Source organism: Palaemon carinicauda, chromosome 26, assembly GCF_036898095.1.
Source record: "Palaemon carinicauda isolate YSFRI2023 chromosome 26, ASM3689809v2, whole genome shotgun sequence".
Classification (NCBI taxonomy): Eukaryota; Metazoa; Arthropoda; class Malacostraca; order Decapoda; family Palaemonidae; genus Palaemon; species Palaemon carinicauda.
This window is the reverse complement of record NC_090750.1, coordinates 98,438,984-98,460,148: the sequence shown is the minus strand read 5'-3', so window position 1 is coordinate 98,460,148 and position 21,165 is coordinate 98,438,984.

Genomic DNA, 21,165 nt, shown 5'->3' with positions numbered 1-21,165 from the left:
CCAAGGAAGCCCAAAGCTGAAAGAGATCATCATGAGACACAGGATCATTATCAAAAACCTCCCCCGGAGGAGGAGGGGGAGCCGCCCCACTATGGGAGGCGACGCCCTCTCCCCCAACCCAAGGTCGGGAAACAGAACTAGGGCCTGCGCTCCCACTTGGCGGTCTCTTCTTAGGAGCCGGACGAGGAGGAGCTTCGGAGGAGGTTTGGGTGGCGGAAGAAGAGTCCCGAGAGCCTTCCTCCTTCAAGGCAACCCCAGAAGGGAGGCAGACCACTCCCTACACTCACTACAAGTATTTTCTCTGTCACACCGTCGGCCTCGACACTGCGGGCAAAGGGTGTGAGGATCCGTATCCACCACAGACATGAAAGTACCGCAAGGGCGACCGGCAGTACCAGGGCACTTGCGCATGGTGGACATCCAATGGCAAGGCCAACTTCAAACACACACAAACTGAGGAAACGCAAAAAAGATTAAGGCTGTCAAAACGAGGACGATAGACAGACACGTCTGTTCATCGTCCGAGCCAAAAGTGAAGTGAAGCAAATCACCGGTGTGTGGGGGGGGAGGGGTAGCAAGCTACCCCTTCCCCTAACCCCCCTAACTAGCGCGGGGGGAGTTAACCCTCGTTAAAATCTATTCGCTCGTCAATTTCAGCTCCGCTGAAAGTAAACCCAATGTAAATAGGGTGGTTTGTATTTCGGTTACGGAACAAATTCATTTCAGGTGAAAATAAGTGTCCTTTGTTAAGAAAACGGGCATTTTTAGATAGGTAAAATGACAAATTCGTAGATAATTTGTATTTTTTCTAACTATACAAACCTTAGCTATTTAATATGGGTACTATATTACTTTCGGCGTAGCTGAAATGATGAGCCATTAGAATTTCAACGAGGGTTTACTACCCCTTCACTAGTTAGCGAGGGGGTAGGGAGGGGTAGCAAGCCTCCCCCCCCCTCACACACCTGTAACAGCTCACTTTGCTTAGAGGTAGGACTTTCCGGGGGACAGGGCTGGCGGGCAAGTTTGATTAAATAGCTAAGGTTTGTACAGTTAGGAAAAATACAAATTATCTACGAATTTGTCATTTGTTCCATAACTGAAATAGAAACCACGCTATTTAATATGGGTGACTTAACCCTTAGGCAGGGTGGTAAGTCCCAGCCATTACTGGCTTTTGGCTTTTACCCAGGGACTCAGTATCTGAGTGTGTCAGTACTCAAAGATAAAGAGTTCCTGCACCTCGCAAGTGCCTTGTTCTGCAAGGACCGCGGCCTACGTAAGCTTGTGTGTGAAGGAATGAAGTGTAACTCGTCCTAGGAAGTTGACGTGAAGTCCTTTAGATGGAATCCTAGGATAGGACGATCCCAATACCACCTCGTAATGGTATGGGGATGTGACAATATTATCTTAATATTAGGAACACAAGGAAACATGGTTTACCTACAGTGGTTTGAGGTCAGCTGTGCAGAGAACCCAGGATGCTGCTTTCCCCAAGAGAGGGGAGAATGAAGAAAAGAATATGGGCCAGGCATACCTTTTCATTCATGCAGACTAAAACCGGGTAACAATACCCTCAACCCTCTGCTACTTGTCCATTAAGGAGCCTGAGGTTTAAACCAGCTGTTGTGCAGCCACCACAGAGCCGATAGAGAACGTATCAAGCTTCCTGTGGGTCACGTCTTGCAGGTAGTGGGCTGTGAAGGTCGTCTGGTGCTTCCAAACCCCTGCTTGTAAAAGCTGCGTCACTGAGTAGTTCTTCTTGAAGGCCAGGGACGTAGCAATGCCCCTGACATCGTGTGCTCTAGGGCGACGTGACGGAGGAGGGTCAGGATTCAGGGAATGATGGATAACCTTGCAAATCCACGCTGAGATAGTATTCTTAGTGACCCTCCTCTTCGTCCTTCTGGTGCTCACAAACAGTGCCTGCACCTGCCGACGAATTGCAGCTGTTCTCTTAAGATAGAGCCTCAGACTCCTCACTGGGCACAGTAGGAGATGGTCTGGATCATCTGTTACAGAACGAGGACTCGAAATCCGGAAAGAGTCAAACCGAGGGTCCAGCACTCCTGGATTTTGAGTCTTAGCAACAAACTCAGGGACGAATCTGAACGTTACCTCCCCCCCATCCCCTTGAATGGGCGATGTCATATGAGAGACCATGAAGTTCGCCGACTCACTTGGCCGAGGCCAAAGCAAATAGGAACACCGTCTTCCAAGTCAGGTGGTGATCAGAACCCTGGCATAATGGTTCGAAGGGAGGTCTCTGAAAAGACCTAAGAACTCGAACCACGTTCCATGGAGGAGGTCTCACTTCCGACTGAGGGCAGGTAAGTTCATAACTTCGTATGAGTAGAGAAAGTTCCAGCGAAGAGGAAATGTCCATTCCTTTGAGCCTGACGAGACTGAAAGGCGCATTTCCTCCAACAAATACACGAGAAACTTCGCTATTGCTGGAATAGTGGCATCGAGTGGAGAGATACCCCTTCCACGACACCAAGCACAGATAACTCTCCACTTTGCCTGGTAGACCCCTACGGATGACTTTCGCAGGTGTCCAGACATCCTTTCCGCAACTTCTTGCGAAAAGCCTCTCTCTTTGAGGAGATGCTGGATAGTCTCCAGGCGTGAAGCCGCAGCGAAGCTACGGCTTTGTGGAAGATGTTGGTGTGTGGTTGTTTGAGTAGCTTGTGTCGTGGAGGAAGTTCTCTTGGGAGTTCCGTTAGGAGCTGCAGAAGGTCTGAGAACCACTCTGCATGACCCATATTCTGGTCTTGTTGAGTACCCTCCTCATCAGACAGAACGGGGGAAAGGCGTATATGTCTTTGTTGTCCCACCGTTGTTGGAAGGCATCTTGCCAGAGTGCCTTGGGGTCCGGGACTGGGGAGCAGTACAGCGGAAGCTTGAAATTCAAAGCTGTAGCGAACAGATCCAACGTCGGGGAACCCCACAAAGTCAGGACTTTTCTGACTACTAGATGATCCAAAGACCACTCGGTACTCACTATCTGGGATGCCCTACTCAGACTGTCGGCGAGCACATTCCTCTTGCCTTGAATGAAATGAGCTGAGAGTGGAATCGAGTGGACTTCAGTCCATCTCAGTATCTCTACTGCAAGATGGGATAGCTGCTCTGAAAAGGTACCTCCCTGCTTGTTGATGTAAACCACTATCATGGTGTTGCCGCTCATCACCACCATGGAGTGACCCGCCAGGTACTGTTGGAACTGTTGAAGTGCCAGGAATACGGCCTTCATTTCTAGCAAATTTATGTGGAGGCACTTTTCTGATTCTGACCACAGGCCTGAGGTCCTGTGGTTCAGAACGTGGGCCTCCACCCTTTCTTTGAGGCGACCGAGAACAGCATCAAATCTGGGGGGAGGATGAGAAGATCCACTCCCTTTCGTAGGTTCTCGTCTGTCACCCACCCCTGAAGGTCATTCCGTTCCGCAGGACCCATAGGGACCAAGACGTCCAGGAATTGTGTCCTTGATTCCACCGGGACTTGAGTCGCCATTGCAGGGATCTCATCCTGAGGCGACCATTTGGAACTAGACGGGCCAGAGAAGAAAGGTGACCAAGGAGACGTAACCACGATTGGGCTGGGATCCTCCTCAGCCTTGCTATCCTGTTGTCCGATGGGAAGGCTTTGTGGAGATTGGTGTCTAAGATCATGCCTAGATATACCAGTCGTTGAGTTGGAAGCAGAGAAGATTTCTCGAGATTTACCATGATCTCTAGATCTTGGCAAATTCCCAGAAGCTTGTCTCGGTGTCGAAGAAAGGTCGACTCCGAGTCTGCCAGGATCAGCCAGTCGTCCAGATAACGGAGGAGACGGATGCCGATCCTGTGTGCCCACGAATAAATCAGGGTGAACACTCTGGTAAATACCTGAGGTGCTGTGGAGAGACCGAAACACAGCACCTTGTTGTCTAGGCTGAATCTTAAGTACTTCCTTGAAGACGGATGGACTGGGATCTGGAAGTACGCATCCTTCAGGTTCAGTGTACACATCAAGTCTTGTGGTCTCACTGCAAGTCTGACCGTGTCTGCCGTCTCCATGCTGAACGGGGTTTGTTTGACAAACCTGTTCAGAGCTGAGAGGTCGATGACTGGTCTTCCAGCCTCCAGACGCCTTCCTTACAAGAAAGAGTCGACTGAAGAAGCCTGGGGAACCGTCAACGACCTCCTGGAGAGCGCCCTTCTTTAACATGGTCTCGACTTCTGCCCGTAGGGCTTGCCCGCTTGCCGATCCCATGGCAAAGGAGCTCAACAACACTGGATCCGCTGTCAGGGGAGGTAGAGATGTTGTGAACGGGATGCAATATCACCGACTGATTACGGAAATCGTCCAGGAATCGGTCCCAAGTTAATGCCACCTGATCGCGCAACTTTGTAGGCATCCCCCCACTGGTGGACATGAAGGGGGACTGCCAATCCCAGCGTTTGCGGCCTCGGCCACTCCCTCACCTGGAGGACCTTCTGCCTTGCCTGTCTTTGGCAGGAAAGGGCTGCTTCAACACTGTTGTCTTTGCTGCCACTGCCGGTTTCGTCGTCTTGGACGGGCGAGGTTGTTGAGGTGCTGGAGGTTTAGAGGGCTTTGATGTAAGAGCCCTATGTAGGAGAGAGTCCTGGTTGGACTTCCTCCACCTCTCAGCTGCCTGTTCCACGTCTTTAGGCTCAAACAGATTCTTTCCCAAGAGGGAAGAATGTCTGAGCTTGCTGACCTCGACGGCTGGGACCTTTGTGTGGAACCTCTCTGCCACCGCATCACGTCGTTTCAGAATGGAATTGGCCCATAAGTTCGAGACTTGGTGGGCCAGAAACTCAATGGTGCGGGTGCCCGAAAGGAGGAAGGTCTCCAGGGCCTTCTTGGTGCTTTCCTTAGACAGGTCCTCGGATCGCAACAGGATGCCAAGAGATCCCAGCCAGATGTCCAGCCACGAAGTAGCCTGCATGGCACACTTCGTGACCTTCTCCTGACTTAGGATCTCTGTCGCCGAGAAAGACACTTGCCGGCTAGAGAGCCTCTATAGAGGGACTCCCTTGGTAAGCTCTTCCACAGAGTGGTGCAAGGGAAGAGCTAAGCAAGACTCCTCCATGATCTCAAAGTACCTCCTCTGGTGGATACGAGGAGGAAGGAGGAGCTTGTTGCCCGCAGTGGAACGGCTGGAGGAAGCGAGTTTGGAGAGCTGGCCCTCAACCTTATCCCTGGCACTCTTCACCCCTTGGGACCAGGACAAAGCCGCACTGGCCTCAGTGGGTTTGTGGGTGCCAAAGACTCGGTCCAGGACTGTGTCTTTGCTCTCTCGAGGAGGAATCTCAGGGTCCAGTAACCCGTTGAGATGCCTCAGAGCATGCCAGAAGGCATGCTCTGACTCCTGTGGCTCTCCTCCTGGAGAACTGGCAGAAAAGTCTCCCGTCCCCAAAGGCTCTTCTTGGGGGGACACGTGGACGTTCTCTGCGGGTCTCGTTGGCTCTGGTCGAATCCTCGAGGATGACTTGGGGATGGTCTTAGAGACCTTAGGTTCCCTCCTGGGAGGAATGCAGGACTCCAACAACAAAGTCTGAGGGCTCTTCTCCGCCCCAACCCGGGACGATTCTCCTTCACGAGGTGGGGTTTCTCCCATTGGTGCGATGGGAGAATGTCTCACCTCGGTAGACTCCCCTGAGGACGGAAAATCCTCGTCCACAGGAGAGGGAGAGAAAGTCTGGGGGGGGAGGGAGCCTTCATTAAGGATTTCCTGGGAGGCAGCTTGGCCCTGGGAGAAGTTAACACGACTTCTACTCCTCTCTTCCTCTTCAGTGGGGTCAGAGCTGCCATTGATTTGAGGACCATCTCAGAGAAGGCAGGTTTAAAAGCCTGCATGACAGCTCTGACCAGGAACCCGAACCATGGCTGCTTACTGGCAGCTGTGCTGTCAGAGACTCCCTCTGTAAGGAAGGGGATCGGGCGATCCTTTGGAGTAGAAACTACAACTGGGCCTGCCTGAAAAGAAAGGGAAGAAGAAGGTTGGTTCCTAGACCTATCCGGAGATTTCCCCTCCTCCTGCGAGCGCGCTGATCTACGCTTACGGGGGGGGTGAACGTGAAGATGACGACCTGGAAGCTCTCGTTCCTGTAGCTTTGCGCTGGGGCTCGCGCAGTGAATCCCGATGGGAATCGCGCTGGCACTTGCGTGATGGGATTTTCTCTGGTTCGCGCGGAGATGAAGGCGAGGGCGCACGTGGGCAAGTGGGCGAGCGCTGGCGTGCAGGAAAGCAATGGCGCGCAGGCGAGCGATGGCGCGCAGGCGAGCGACGGCGCGCAGGCGAGCGACGGCGCGCAGGCGAGCGACGGCGTGCAGGCGAGCGACGGCGCGCAGGCGAGCGACGGCGCGCAGGCGAGCGATGGCGCACAGGCGAGCGATGGCGTGCAGGCGAGCGATGGCGCGCAGGCGAGCGATGCCGTGCAGGCGAGCGATGGCGCGCAGGCAAGCAATGACGCGCAGAGCGCGCAGGTGAGGGTATGCGTGGGCGCGCAGGCGATCTATAGCCCGTGGGTGAGTCGGCGTGTTGGCACGCAGGTGAAGGGGCGCGCGGGCGTGCAGGTGATCAGTGGCGCGCGGGTGATCGGTGGCACGCAGGTGCGCGATCTGGCGAAGGCAGAGGTTGCGCAGAAGGATGAGTAAACGCCAGAGCGTGCGGAGGTATTTGCTCGTGGGTGCGCAGGATCTCGAACGCTAGAAGGGCGCACAGCAGGGGCTGGAACAAGTGTGCGCGATGGAGACTGCGCGCGATGGCTGACAAGCAGGCGAGGTCCGAAGGCACGTAGGAGATCGCTGACGGGAAGGAGAAGAAAGAATCTTCCTGCTCCCAGATCCGGAGATCGTGGGCCCGCAAGCGAACGTTGGCGCGCAGGTGAAGAGCGCTGGCGAGCTGGAGATAGTGGGCGTGCAGTTGTGCGCTGGCGAGGAAAAGATCGCTGTTGAACAGGAGATCGTTGGCGCGCAGGTGAGAGCTGGCACGTAGACTCAGCAACAGGAGATCGCTGGCGCGTTGCCCCTGGAACAGGATGTTCCTGAAGAGAAGTCTCAGGAACAGCAGGCGAGTGCTTGGGCGCAATTGCACGCGGGTGCGCAGGAGAACGTTGGCGCGCAGGGGATACCTGGCGCTTAAGGGACTTACTCACAACGTGAGAAAGCCCCTTTTACCCGGAAGGGACCAGTGCCCGTTGGATAACGGGGTGTGTGGGCGTCCACAGCGCGTCAGCAGCCAGGAACGGAGATGGTAGGTCAGCAGGTCTGGCAGGTGAAGGAGAGCGTGAATGATCAGCAGAGAGGTCCAGGGATGCAACTGCAACGGTCGGTGCACGGCGAGGAGAATCCTCTGCAGGGGACTGCGAAGGCGAGGAACCGAAGAAGCGCCTCCTAACTCCCTTGTGGGGAGAAGGAAGGCCTCTACGGTGAAGAGGAGGGCAAGCCTTACGTCTGATACATCCTCTGGGGGCAGCTGGCAGACCATCATCAGTCCTCCGAGGAGAAGTCTCTGTTAGTGAACTCCCCCGAGGGGGAGAATCACTTGCAGGAGAGACCGTTGGACTTAGCTCCTCCCTCGAAAGATGTTCGGAGGGGGGAACTAAGCCTTCAGCTACATCAGGAACCATAGCAGAGGTTTGACCTAACTCGTCGTAAGTCTCTGCCACAACAACGTCGACGATATACAGAGGGTTAACCTCTGCTATCGCCGGCGACTGTTTGACAGCAGCTCCTAACCTGATTATGTCATACAGGGCTTCCTTGGAGGGCGAACCCTGAAGCCCCAAGGAAGCCCAAAGCTGCAACAAATAATTGTTAGACACATTATTATCAGAAATAACATCCCCCGGGGGAGGAGGAGGAGTTGCCTCGCTATGGGAGGCAACTCCCTCTCCCGAACCCCTAGGTTGGTGAACGTAAGAACGGCCTACGCTACCACTCGACGGCCTCTCGGAAGAGACCGATCGAGTGAGAGCTTCGGAGGAGGTTTGGGCTACGGAAGAAGAGTACTAAGAATTTTCTCTCTTCAAGGAAACCCCTGGAGGAGAAATATCCCGTTTGGACTTCTCCTTCCAGCACCGGGAAAACCTCTCCCACTGGGAGGTAGACCACTCCCTACACTCAACACATACTTTATTTGTCACAACGTTGACCCCTACAAAAAGGACACATGGTGTGAGGGTCCGTGTCGACCGCCGACATATAATTTCCACAAGGGCGGTCAGGTAATCTGGGACACTTCCGCATGGTAGAGGCCAACTTCCAAACACACTGTATAAAAGAAAAAGCAAAAACAAAGATCAAAGGCTGTCAATAAGTGAGGGTGGGAGCAGACACGTTTGATCGTCACCCGAGCCAAAAGCAAAGTGGGCTGTCAAAGGTGTGTGAAGGGGGGAAGGGTAGCTTGCCCCTCGCTAAGTAGCGAGAGGGTAGTAATCCCTCGTTAAAATTCTAATGGCTCATCATTTCAGCTACGCCGAAAGTAATACCCATATTAAATAGCTTGGTTTGTATTTCAGTTACGGAACAAATCTGTTTTTAGTAGGAAAGTGTTCCCTGTCTATAACTATAATAAAACCAAGTTCTGACCTGAATTCACGAAACTTTCAAGTGTAGAAACATGAATTTCACATGGTCACTTTGAAAGGTTGGATTTATTAGCCGTCAATTATTCTAGCCCAAAGTATGTGATAAGTATAAAGGAGTTCTGAAACTTCTGCTATTATAATGAATGATTTAAAGTTTTCAGGCATCCTGACATCTAAGGTCATTGATGCCGGTAACATTTAATTTATGTATACAAAAGTAAAAAATGAAATAAAATAAAAAATTAAAGAGTATTCAATTAAAATCATAAAAATTGAATGTCATAAAAGTTAAATATTTTTCAGAAGACCTGCTTCTGAAAGAAATCTAAAAATGCCACTTGCATGGTAGGACACATCATTTCCAAGAATCTTGGCAAGGATGAACCTGCCACCCTCACCTCGAGCCTCAAACAAATATCTATTCCGCAAGATGTTATAATTGGGGCATTCGGTCAACAAATGCCTTACTGTAAGAGGTACTAAACAGTTGTCACAATACGGTTGGTGTTGGCCCTTCAGCAGAAACTCATGTGTCAACCGAGTGTGACCAATACGGAGACGACAAAGAGACGTCTCCCATTTTCGGGGCATCATATTATACCTCCAAGGAGATATGTCATTTGTTACTTCCCTCATTTTATTGCCATCTTGACTATCCCATTGCTGTTGCCATTTATTGCAAACCAATTTCTTGATGTCAGGTAAGAAATCATTACAGGCAATGGGATACCTTCTTGGCAGCAACTCAGATGCAGCCTCCTTAGCCAGTGAATCTGCCTTCTCATTCCCGGACACACCTACATGTGCTGGAACCCAACAAAATTGAACTGTTATACCTCTCCGTCCAATAAGGAAAAGCCATTCTAAAATCTTTAAAACTAGAGGGTTATTAGAATTAAAAACTTCCATAGCTTGAAGGACACTCCTTGCATCACTAAAAATTGTAAAATTACCCTCCTTCTCCAACGCTATTTTCTCAATAGCAGTTAATATGCCATACAGTTCGGCAGTAAATATGGAAGCGGTCAGAGGAAGTGCACCTCTACAATTAAAACCATTACTATGTACTCCAAATCCAACGCCAGCATCAGATTTGGAGCCATCAGTATAGATAAAAGTGGATCCTTTATGTTCTTTAACATGTTCATTGAAAAGAGACCTGGCTTCTATGTCTGACATATTCTTCTTATCTCCAATAAAATATTTACAAAAAGATATCTCTGGTAACTTCCATGGAGGCGTTGATGATACCTTGAATGGAAGCACCTTATTTCTAATTATATCCAGACTATTTAATAATCGTTTCACCCGAAAGCCATAAGGTTGAGGAGATTTTGGGTGCAACTCAAAGTATGATGCTTGTCTTACAAGGCTTGCAGTCTGAAAGGCTAGAGAGTTAGGGAGTCTTTGCAATCTAAACCAATACCGAAGAATGGAAGACATTCGGTAAAGGTCTAGAGGTAACTCTCCAGCATCAACAAGGACACTTGGGATAGGCGAGGTTTTAAAAGCTCCAGTAGACAATCTAATACCTGCATGATGTATCGAATCTAATATTTTTAACCGGCTTGGGGTGGCTGAAGAATATACCTCACAACCATAACTAATTTTGGAAAAAATCAAGGACTTGTATAATTTTAAAATAGTATTGCGTTCTGCCCCCCATGATGTATGGGACAATACTTTCAAGATATTCAGAGCTTCAACACATTTAGCTTTTAGCGCTTTTAGGTGAGAAACCCATGTAAGTCTACAGTCAAATATCAAACCTAAAAATTTGGTTTCCGATACACATGGTATCCGTTGACCTTTAATGTATATATCCGGGTCTGGATGTACTCCCCGGGTACGACAAAAATGGACAATGGTAGTTTTACTTGTCGAGAACTTAAATCCATTCATGTCAGCCCACTGGATAATTTTATCGATAGAGAGTTGGATTTTGCTCTCAACCATTGCCATTCTAGTGCCAGCAAATGATATTGAGAGATCATCCACAAATAATGTTGAGAGAACATCCTGGGGAATGGCTGAGGATATCCCATTAATTGCTAGTGCAAAAAGGGTTACACACAGCACACTACCCTGAGGAACTCCTTCTTCCTGGCACTTACTCTCACTTGAAAAACTCTACGTGAAAGAAATGCCTGAATAAATAGTGGCAGCTCTCCTCTCAATCCCAATTCATGAATGGTTTTAAGAATACCATATCTCCATGTGGTATCATATGCCTTTTCAAGGTCAAAAAATACTGTAACATGGTGCTGTTTGGAAGCAAAGGCTTCACAAATAGAAGACTCAAGTCATATCAACACATCAGTCGTTGAGTGCATTTTTCGGAATCCACATTGAATCGGTGATAAAATACCTTTCTTTTCAAGGTACCATATCAGTCTTGCATTGACCATCTTCTCCATGATTTTACATAAACAAGATGTCAATGCAATAGGACGATAGTTTGCTGCTAAAAACTTGTCTTTACCGGGTTTTAAAAAGGCTAAAATAATGGCTAGTTCCTAAACACTTGGGTAACTATGATCATGCCATAATCTATTAATAATGCTTAAAATAAATAGCTTTTTATTAAAATGGACATGTTTAATCATTGCATATGGAATTCCATCGGGTCCAGGGGCTGTATCATTGCAATGAGCAAGTGCGGAATCAAATTCTCTTTCAGTGAAAGGAGAATTATACGAATCTTCCCTTCTTGTTGCAAAATTTAAAATTTTCTTTTCTTCAGTGCTCCTATACTGGTGACCAGGGGCTCCTTCACACTTGCTGGATACATTTGAAAAATGATTGGCCAGGTCATTGCTAACTTCATTTGCTTCAGTTACATACTGGCCATTCACCTTCAACACTGGTGGTGGGTTGGGGGTGAATTTGCCAGCTATCTTTTTCACTTTCCTCCACACAGCAGATGGTGGTGTTCTACTGTTAATGGAGGAAACAAAAGACATCCATGACTGGCGCCTTGCTTCTTTCATGGCACGACGGAACTGTGCTCTACATTTCTTGTACATAGTTAAATTCTCATCAGTTCTGCGTCTACGCAATCGTGTTAGAGATCTTCTTGTGGCTCTGTGGAGTGCAGTTAGTTCTGAAGACCACCACGGGACTGGTCGTCGTTTGAATAACCCTGTTGTTTTGGGAATTGAATTGACTCCTGATGTATGAAGAGTTCCATTCAGTAGGTCTATGGCATCATCAACACTTTCAAACTGTTCTGCTCTCCCTTCGATTTCGCTTAGCTCGGAAAATTTAACCCAGTCTGCCTTGTCTAGATTCCAACGTGGCGATCTTTGCAAAGGCGGACCCTTGTTGGTGTTTATAATGATTGGTGCATGATCACTAGTATGCCAATCATCTAATGTCCTCCAATCAAAATCAAGAAGGCAGTTAGATCTTGCAATTGAAAGGTCAATGCATGACAAAGTACCTGTCTGAACATGGAAGTGTGTGGGCTCTCCTGTATTAAGGAGCCCCACATCCTCATTCTCCACAATTGATGAGATAATATTGCCCCTTGTGTTGGCCAAAACATCACCCCATAAAGGATGTCTACCATTCATATCTCCCAGTAAGAGAAAAGGTTGAGGGAGTTGTTGAATGACCTCTGCTAAATCATCATATAAAATATTATCATTTGGAGGTAAGTACAGAGAGCATATTGTATATTTTCTCCCTATATCAATTTGTACAACAACTGCCTGCAGGGTTGTACGTATAGACATAGGTATTTGGGGAACATCTCGACGAATGTACATGAGACTTCCGCCATGGCTCCCTGCTTGTTGATTATATGGTGTTCTATAGCTAACATACTCTCGAGGACTAGGAGTGTTAGAATCAAGCATACTTTCCTGTAGACATACAATTATAGGAGATTGCTCGTGAATTAGGAGCTTAAGTTCTTTATATTTCGCCCTCAAACCCTGACAGTTCCATTGCAAAATGGAGGAAAAAACTATGGTTTATTTTTTGGAAGAGCTTTTAGATGAAGTCTTCCCATTAGCAATTTTTGATCTAATGCTATTTCCCGGTGGTTTTATTAGAGAGGGTCTAGATAAATATGGTTTTTTGTTTGCGCTTTTCTTGTTGTCCTTCTGATCCAATTGTTGAGGGGGATGGTGGACCTCAACTTGAATTTCTGATTTATTTAAATTGTCTTCTGGGTGATCAGAAACATCAACAGACAAAACATCATATTTATTTGATGTCATAACTCTAATATTTCTTATGGAAGGGGGTGAGAGAGATGGAGGTCTCTCTCTTTTCCTATTTATAGGTGGTGAGAATCTACCAGGTTTTTGCACCTTCCCTACCACAGGTGCATCTGGTAACTTTGTTTCGGGTGGAACCTCCATCAAATCAGGCAAGGACATGGCCTGAGAGAGGTTAGTACTATTGCTGGTAATGGGGGATGAAGTTTGTATAGAAGTGGGCAGTGTCGCAGTTTTAATACACAGTGGCAAAGCCTTGGAAGGCAATATGCTTACCTTGTCACGTAAAACTTTACTATCATTAGATGATGTATTTCTTTTCTTGGAATTACTGGCAGCACTATGTGGGTTCGATGACTCCTGTGGTATATTTTCTCTTGATTTCAGTGCCTTTGCATAGCTGTTTGGTTTTTTCAGTAGTCTTTTGGCATGTCCTACACTTATGTGTTCTACACTGGATTTGTTGAGGGCTGCTTCTTCAAACTTATAAATCTCACAGCTCCTGTCAGTTGACTTATGGTTTGAATTGCAATTCAAACAGCTGGGCTCAAGTGTACACTCTCCATGATAAGGACTGGCACAGATGCTACACATTTTTTCATTTTTACAAACTTTAGAAGGATGTCCAAATTTGAAACATTTGAAGCATTGTAAGGGCTTTTGTTTAAAAGGTCGAACTTTTATTCTTTCATTTTCAATATCGATGTGGAAAGGCACATCAGCATCCTGGAAAGTAAGGATAATCATTGATGTCCCAGGAATCTTATGCACTTTCCACACTGTTAACACACTGTTAATGGGCACATGGCTAGTATTTCCTCTTCTGTAAATTCATACAGATCTTTATTGAAGACTACTCCCCTTCCGTAACTAAAGTTTAGGTGGGGTTTGACATCTAACATATCCTCATCACTGCTTGTCATAAGGTTAGACAGTATTACTGATTGCGTGTATGATTTTGCATGGATTAGGAAGCTATTTTTCCCAAAGCGAGATATATCACCTACCTTTTTCTGAATTAGTTTGCTAATTTTAAAATAATTCCCATTACTCCCTTTAGGCTCAGCAACAAGCCACATTGGTGGTTTTGGCTTTCTTTGGGGGAGCATAGTTAAATCGATATCTTTCTCAAACCAGTCAGCAGGTCTATATACATCCAAACTGTTTGGTATCTTATCACATAGGGCACCCATGACATTTAAGTTATTAATTTTGATATCATTGATGTTACATATTGCGTTGAATGCTTCTTCATGATTGTTAAAAGTTATCCATGAATGCCATTTTTCATTTTCAAGTTTCATTCTAATTTCTTTTATCACTCCATCGCATCTAAATGCTTTATATATCATATCATAATCAGTATTTATTGGAATTTGGGTAACATGAAGGATTCGGAGTTTCCGTTTGTTACCCAACTTAATTGGGTTTAAAACATGAGTAGAGGGGTCCTTTTTTGTTCCTAGGTCGTCAACAGAATTTTCCTTAATTGAATTAGCAGAGGTCGTCAACAGTGCCAGGGGAGAGTCAGCGTATCCAGGGGATGGGGGTTCGTTACTTAAAGAATCCATTAGACGAGAGAGAGAGAAAAGGGTTAGATTGATGTACCTGCTCGAGAATGTTAGGCCATCACACATCAGAAAGGAAATTTGCACTCTCCACTATCAGCACAATGAGAGTATACTTCCCAGATGGTCCACTCCATACCCTACCCGAAGGATAGCATCAAAACAGATATAGAGGCACAGGTGTAAGCTGAACCCGCCTGTTAGGACTGAGACCAAGAAATTATGGAATCATCCTCCCCATATCTGTAATGACGGGCTTCCGGCCAAAAGCCAAGAGTCCTACCCCAAGCATCGGATCCCCCTGGATTCCGAAGACCCAACACTTGAGAATAGTTCCGCCAAAAAGGTCCAAACCATCTTCGGGATGGCTGAAATCATCCAATACTCTAACACCTCCCAACCGTGACACCTCCTCCCACTCATCAAAGCAGGCAGCAATAAAGGATGTATGAACATCCCCGCCGGGGCTACAATAGATGTAGAAACATCCAAGCCATAGGAAAAAAAAAAAAAAAAAAAATATATATATATATATATATATATATATATATATATATATATATATATATATATATATATATATATATATATATATATATATATATATATATGTACATAATATATACACATATATAATGAGGGAAATTTTTCTCATAGAGTTTGGAAAGCAAGATGAAAGAAAGTTCATGAAATTAGGATAAGGTCGAAGTAATATTGAGAAAAAGAAAGAGGTGAAAGAGAGAAATTTAGATTCGAACTGGGGGAGTAATTTCCCCAAGTTCGAGAGCCCTCTTGCCCGTCACCAAGTTTCAGCACAGGAATGAAATGCCGTGCTGAAGCTCAATGACTTCATCAAGGCATTCTCTCATAAGAGGGTCTACTATTATAGATATCGATGAAGTATCCAGGCTTTTAAAAAGGATTGAGACTATACTATGGTTAGAAATAAAGATTCACTTTTTGTCCACTTGACAATCTTGTAACTAATAATATTAGGAAAATGTAGCAAAACTTAGGGTGTATGTATGATAGCAGCCACCTGTATGTATGATGGCTGCTGACTAGGAATACGGCAGTGTAATGGGGGTCACAGGGCTATAGCTCCCCCATTACGTAAGTAGGTAAGGACACGGCTTGTAGGTTAGGTTAGAGGAGAAAGTTTAGGTTGGTGTTCATTTTTATGCACGCTGGAAGAACTGGCCGCTGATATACAAAGGCTCCCGAAACTTAAAAATTGTTTATGTATCCCACATTATTGGATTTTTCTTTAAGAAAAAACTAATCTGGGTTAGAAAGTGTACCAGCACATCTAATTACCACCAAAACTCAAAGCTTTGTATAGATTGACCCTATAAAGAGGGCAATAATGCAGTCAGTTACCAATGATATTTTCACATTTTTTTTTTTTGCTTTACCAACTTGTAAGTTAAGGCAGTAATGGATCTGTCACAGGCTATGATTGATACCAAGGCAATGTGATGTACGGAGGAATTAAATTGTTACTAATCCCTTACGGCTGTAATTAATGTAAATCTTGGGTACATATATGATACTCTAATTTCTAGCGAAACTGGAACTCGCTATAAGAAATGGACATGTGCTGGCTAGTTTGGTATTTTTCTCTTCATGTTTAATAGGGGCTGGGGCATAATAACATGCGTATTGGTCTATTATAATGTGAAGTATGTTATTAACTCCAAGTCCATTGTTTACATCTGAGAGACTGAAGGGGACTTATTGCGCAAGCGTTTTTTCCCATGGTTTGGGGAGCTTTCTGTGCATTTACAATGACGTATTCGTCAGGTTGTTTTTTAAACCAATGAACAAATCACAAGTGCTTCCTCCTAAGTTCCCAGATGTTGTTCTTCAACAGCCATTTTTTTATCACCTTCCCCTTCAGTATCAACTTAACCACCATCACATAAAGACATCTCCAAGAGGGAACTTAAGTGAAGTACATCAATCTTTTTCAAAATTTAGTGTAATTTCGTTTAAGACGGCAATTGATTGTGGTGGAAATGCTCTGTGTTTAGTGTAAAGCTATTGTTACTCATGTGTAATTAAAAAGTAACAGTGAAATAATGCCTGAGAGGTCCAATTCTGACTTAATTTTTAGGGAAGGCCAGCACATTTTCTACTGCAAAGCTTCAGTAAAAATAGCCAAGAAAAAAAAAAAAAAAAAAAAAAAAAAAAAAACGGTGTCACTCATAAGGTAGGGAATTATTTGTGATATGATACTTTCATAATAAAATAAATTTTTTAACATACTTACCCGGTAGTTATATATATATATATACCGTAGCTATACATCCCTGACGTCCAGCAGAAATTTCAAAACTCGTGGCAATCGCAGATTGGGTAGCCAGGTGTACCACCTGCGCGCCCTCTAGCGAGGTACCTGGAACCATTACATGATTCCTCAGATCTTCCATGCCCATAGTCTCTAAAGGGGAGGAGGGTGGGAATTAAATTATATATAACTACCGGGTAAGTATGTTCAAAAATTTATTTTATTATGAAAATATAATTTTTAAACATCTAACTTAGCCGGTAGTTATATATATAGCTGATTGACACCTTTGGTGAAGGGTCAGAGACAGCCAACATTGTTGGAATTTTACTTGAGTTAATAAACAGACTTAAGGGTTCGTACCTAATAAGGAAGCTGACTTCAATGAACTCTTTCATTATGTCTGCTTTCCTTATGAGATCCAGCGATCCACCCAGGGGGCTGAAGACCTCTAAGAGCTGTCAAACCAGTCTAAAAACCTCTATGTGACAGGACCTCCTCCAATACCCTTGTTCCAGGCGCTCTCAAGGAACAAATTGACCACCTGGCTAAAATCAATGATTGGAAGACTGTTGCAATCTCCACGAACAACCATAAAAATATGACAAATTCGGAGATAATTTGTATTTTTCCTAACCATACAAACCTTAGCTATTTACATAGGGTATTACTTTCAGCGTAGCTGAAATGACGAGCCATAGGATTTTAACGAGGGTTAAACTAGCCCCCCCGCGCTAGTTAGCACGGGGGTAGGGGAGCGGTAGCTAGATACCCTTCCCCCCCCACACACTGATGAGCTGCCTCACTTCACTTAGAGGTAGGACTTGCCTTTGGGGACAGGGCTGGCAGGCAAATGTGTGTAAATAGCTAAGGTTTGTATGGTTAGGAAAAATTATATTTTGATTATAAAAGGGATTTTGACGAAGGAAAAATCTATTTCTGGGAAGAGGCCTGTGACGCCCGGTGAGAAAGGTCCTTCCTTACACCTTTCCTAATATAAATCTTCCAAATATACTAGAGAAAGATAAAAGCATGGAATGCAGAGGTTACAACCCTCGCGCGAACACCTTGTAGGTGTCATGTATTAAACAAAGGCGTGTGTAAACCACTATTCACAGGTTGTCTTCCATTTAGATAATCCCTTCATCAATGGGGAGGGCCGTGACAGGCCCTAGATAACATGGTTGAACTCCCCAACGACACCTACCACGCGCGCCCTCTAGGACATCCTTCTGCAAGAACATATGGCTTGGCAAGGAAAAAGAGGGGTGGGGTCCGTATCAAATAACCGGGAAGGGTTTCACCGGGCGTCACAGGCCTCTTCCCAGAAATAGATTTTTCCTTCGTCAAAATCCCTTTTCTGGGGCGGCTTGTGACGTCCGGTGAGAATGTACCAGAGAATGCCTTCCAAGCCCAATAAATTAATAACATAATAAGGAGAAAACAAACACCATGTAAGGCAATAATATAATACTGTAAGTAAACATAAATCATAAACTAGCCATAGGCATAGGGGATGTAATGCTAAAATAATATGAGGACCAGGGATCACCTGAGTGTCCCGTCGTGAAAGGAATCAACCTTACATGTCTAAGCATATCAAAACTTTACAGGAATGGTAATTACAATAACAGTTAAATCATAACAATTAAACATGGCAAAATAACTTAGGGCTAACGAACCACCCAGGAGAGTGGCGACGTGGTGTGAGAGGTGGTCAGGAGGGAGGAGAGAAGAGATGGAATAAAGAAATAATCAGAGATTAATGGGGGGAGATAAGACTCCCCGCTGCAACCGTAGGGTATTTAAGGGCCTGTAAGTTCTTTAGATAGTGGCGTTTGAAAACCATAGGAGATTTCCAACCCGTGTATTTTTTAAGGTCATCAAAGTCCATGTTCTGGAAGTAATTGATAGAGGTAGCTATTGACCGTATATCATGAGCATGGGGAAATGATTCCGGGTTAGCATGTTTAATGAAGTAGAGGATTTGTTGTCTGATACCTTGAATGGTCAAAGTACCACCTTGTTCCCTGATAAATAAGGGGCCAGACGAGCGGGTGGCAGATCTAGCTAAAAAGGTCCTGAGAGTAGTGACTGGACACAGCGAAGGATCCTGGGGAAGAGAGATGATCTTCCAAGGGGACCACCTATTTTGCGGGTCCTCATTTTTTGCTAGGAAAGCTCTGTCTGGGGTAAGCAGTACTTCGCCTGTAGGGAGGAAATCTATGTTTTCCGAGTTACGTGAGAGCGCTGCTAGTTCTGAGATTCTAGCACCTGAGGCCATAGCTGATAGAAATAACGTCTTCCTAAGTAGAGTGATATAAGAGCAGGACTCGTTGTCAGTGTCCGACGCGAGTTTGAGGACATTGTTCAGAGACCAAGAGACTTTTTGTGGCCGATCCAATGGCCGAAGCCTAGCACATGCTTTTGGAATAGATGAGAAATAGGAATCAGCTAGATTAATGTTAAACCCAACCAGGAATATCTTCTTCAAAGCTGACTTGATGGTAGTTATAGTGCTAGCTGCCAAGCCCTTGTCAAATAAGAACCTAAAGAACGAGATGGCTAAATTCGGAGTCATACGAGTGTGGTCTGAATTCTTTAGGAAACCTGCTAATTTCTTAACAGCCGAATCATATTGACGAATTGTCGAGTCCCTTTTGTCCGCTTCGATGAAGAGAACGTTTTCCGGGTCAATGTTTGCATCTTTATGAGCTGCAAACTTCATGAAGTCCACAAAGTTAGGGTTTTGGCTATCCTTGAGGAATCTGACACAGTCTGTGTTTGAATTACTTGGGTTAGTTTGGGGAATGGAATCCGGAAGGGTCGGAGTTTCAGCTCGAGGAGGAGAGGAAACCAACTGCTCTTTGGCCAGTGAGGTGCTACTAAGGCCACCGTCCCCCGGAAGGAGCGTAGTTTGTGCAATACTTTCATTAGAAGATTCACTGGTGGAAATAGGTAAATCTTCCTCCAATGGTTCCAATCCAGGGTTAATGCGTCTATGGCATAAGCCTGAGGGTCCATGTTTGGTGTCACATAACAAGGAAGTTTGTGATTCATCTGAGTTGCGAATAGATCTACCTGAAGGCCCGGAACCAGCCTGAGTATCCACCGGAATGAAATTATGTCCAGAGACCATTCTGATTCCAGTGGTTTCGTCCTGGATAGTGAGTCCGCTATCACATTCTGGACTCCCGCTAGGTGGGTAGCTGACAGGAACCAGTTCTTTTCTGCTGCCAAGGTGAAGATAGTAACCAGGATCTGATTCAGGTTGGGCGACTTGGATCCTCCTCTGTTGATGCAGTGTACTACGGCTGTGCTGTCTGACACTACTCTGATGTGGGTCGACCTCGGAGGAGAGAGCCTCTTCAGGGTCAAGAACACTGCCATGGCTTCGAGAACATTGATGTGGAAGTGTTTCATGGCGGGTGACCAAGAGCCCTGAAACATCTGACGTTCGTAGTAACCCCCCCATCCACTCAGAGACGCGTCTGTATGAATTGTCACTTGTGGGGGTGGGAATTGAAGAGGAACCGATTTGGAAAGGTTCTTCGGTTCGGACCATGGCTGTAATCTCATTTTCAAGACAGAGGGGATTCTCGAGACCTTGTCTCTTAAAGGTACTGTGGCTCTCTTTCTCCAAACTCGATTGATGTCTTTGAGTTTGGCTTTCAATAGGCGATCTGTTACTGAGGCGAATTGAAGAAGGCCGAGGATTCTTTCTAAGGCTCTTCTGGACACCTGCCTGTGTTTTAGAAAATTCTTGACCTTGGAAGCTATTTCTCTTACCTTTTTGGGAGGTAGAACCAGCTTGTGCCGTGCAAGGTCCCACTGTATGCCTAACCATTCGAAGCGGTCTGATGGAAGTAGGCGGGATTTTTGGAGATTGACCCGAAATCCCAGGTTGTCGAGAAAACGAAGTACTTTCTTCGTAGCTCTGTTGCACTCCAGGGCTGACCGAGCCCAAATAAGCCAATCGTCCAGATAAGCAACGATCTGAATCCCTTGGTTCCCGAGTTGTTCTAGCACCGTCTCTCCCAGTTTCGTGAATATCCTGGGTGCAATGTTGAGGCCGAAGGGCATGACTTTGAATGCAAAGGCTTTCCTGCCTAGACGGAAACCTAGGTAAGGAGAGAAGTTTCGAGCTATTGGTACGTGATAATAGGCGTCGGTAAGATCGATAGAGGTGGTGACGGCCCCACGGGGAAGCAGGGTACGTACCTGAGAGATGGTCAACATCCGGAACTTGTCGCAGAGGATGTAAGAATTTAGCTTTGACAAGTCCAGGACCACTCTCAATGCCGACGAGCCTTTCTTCGGAACTGTGAACAGGCGGCCTTGGAACTTCAGCGATCGAACCCGTTTGATTGCTTTTTTCTGTAGTAACTCGGTGGTATACTCTCTCAGAATGGATGTGGGTCTCTGGAAGAAGGTCACTGGTGGAGGCGGGGAACCTTGTGACCATTTCCACCCCAAGC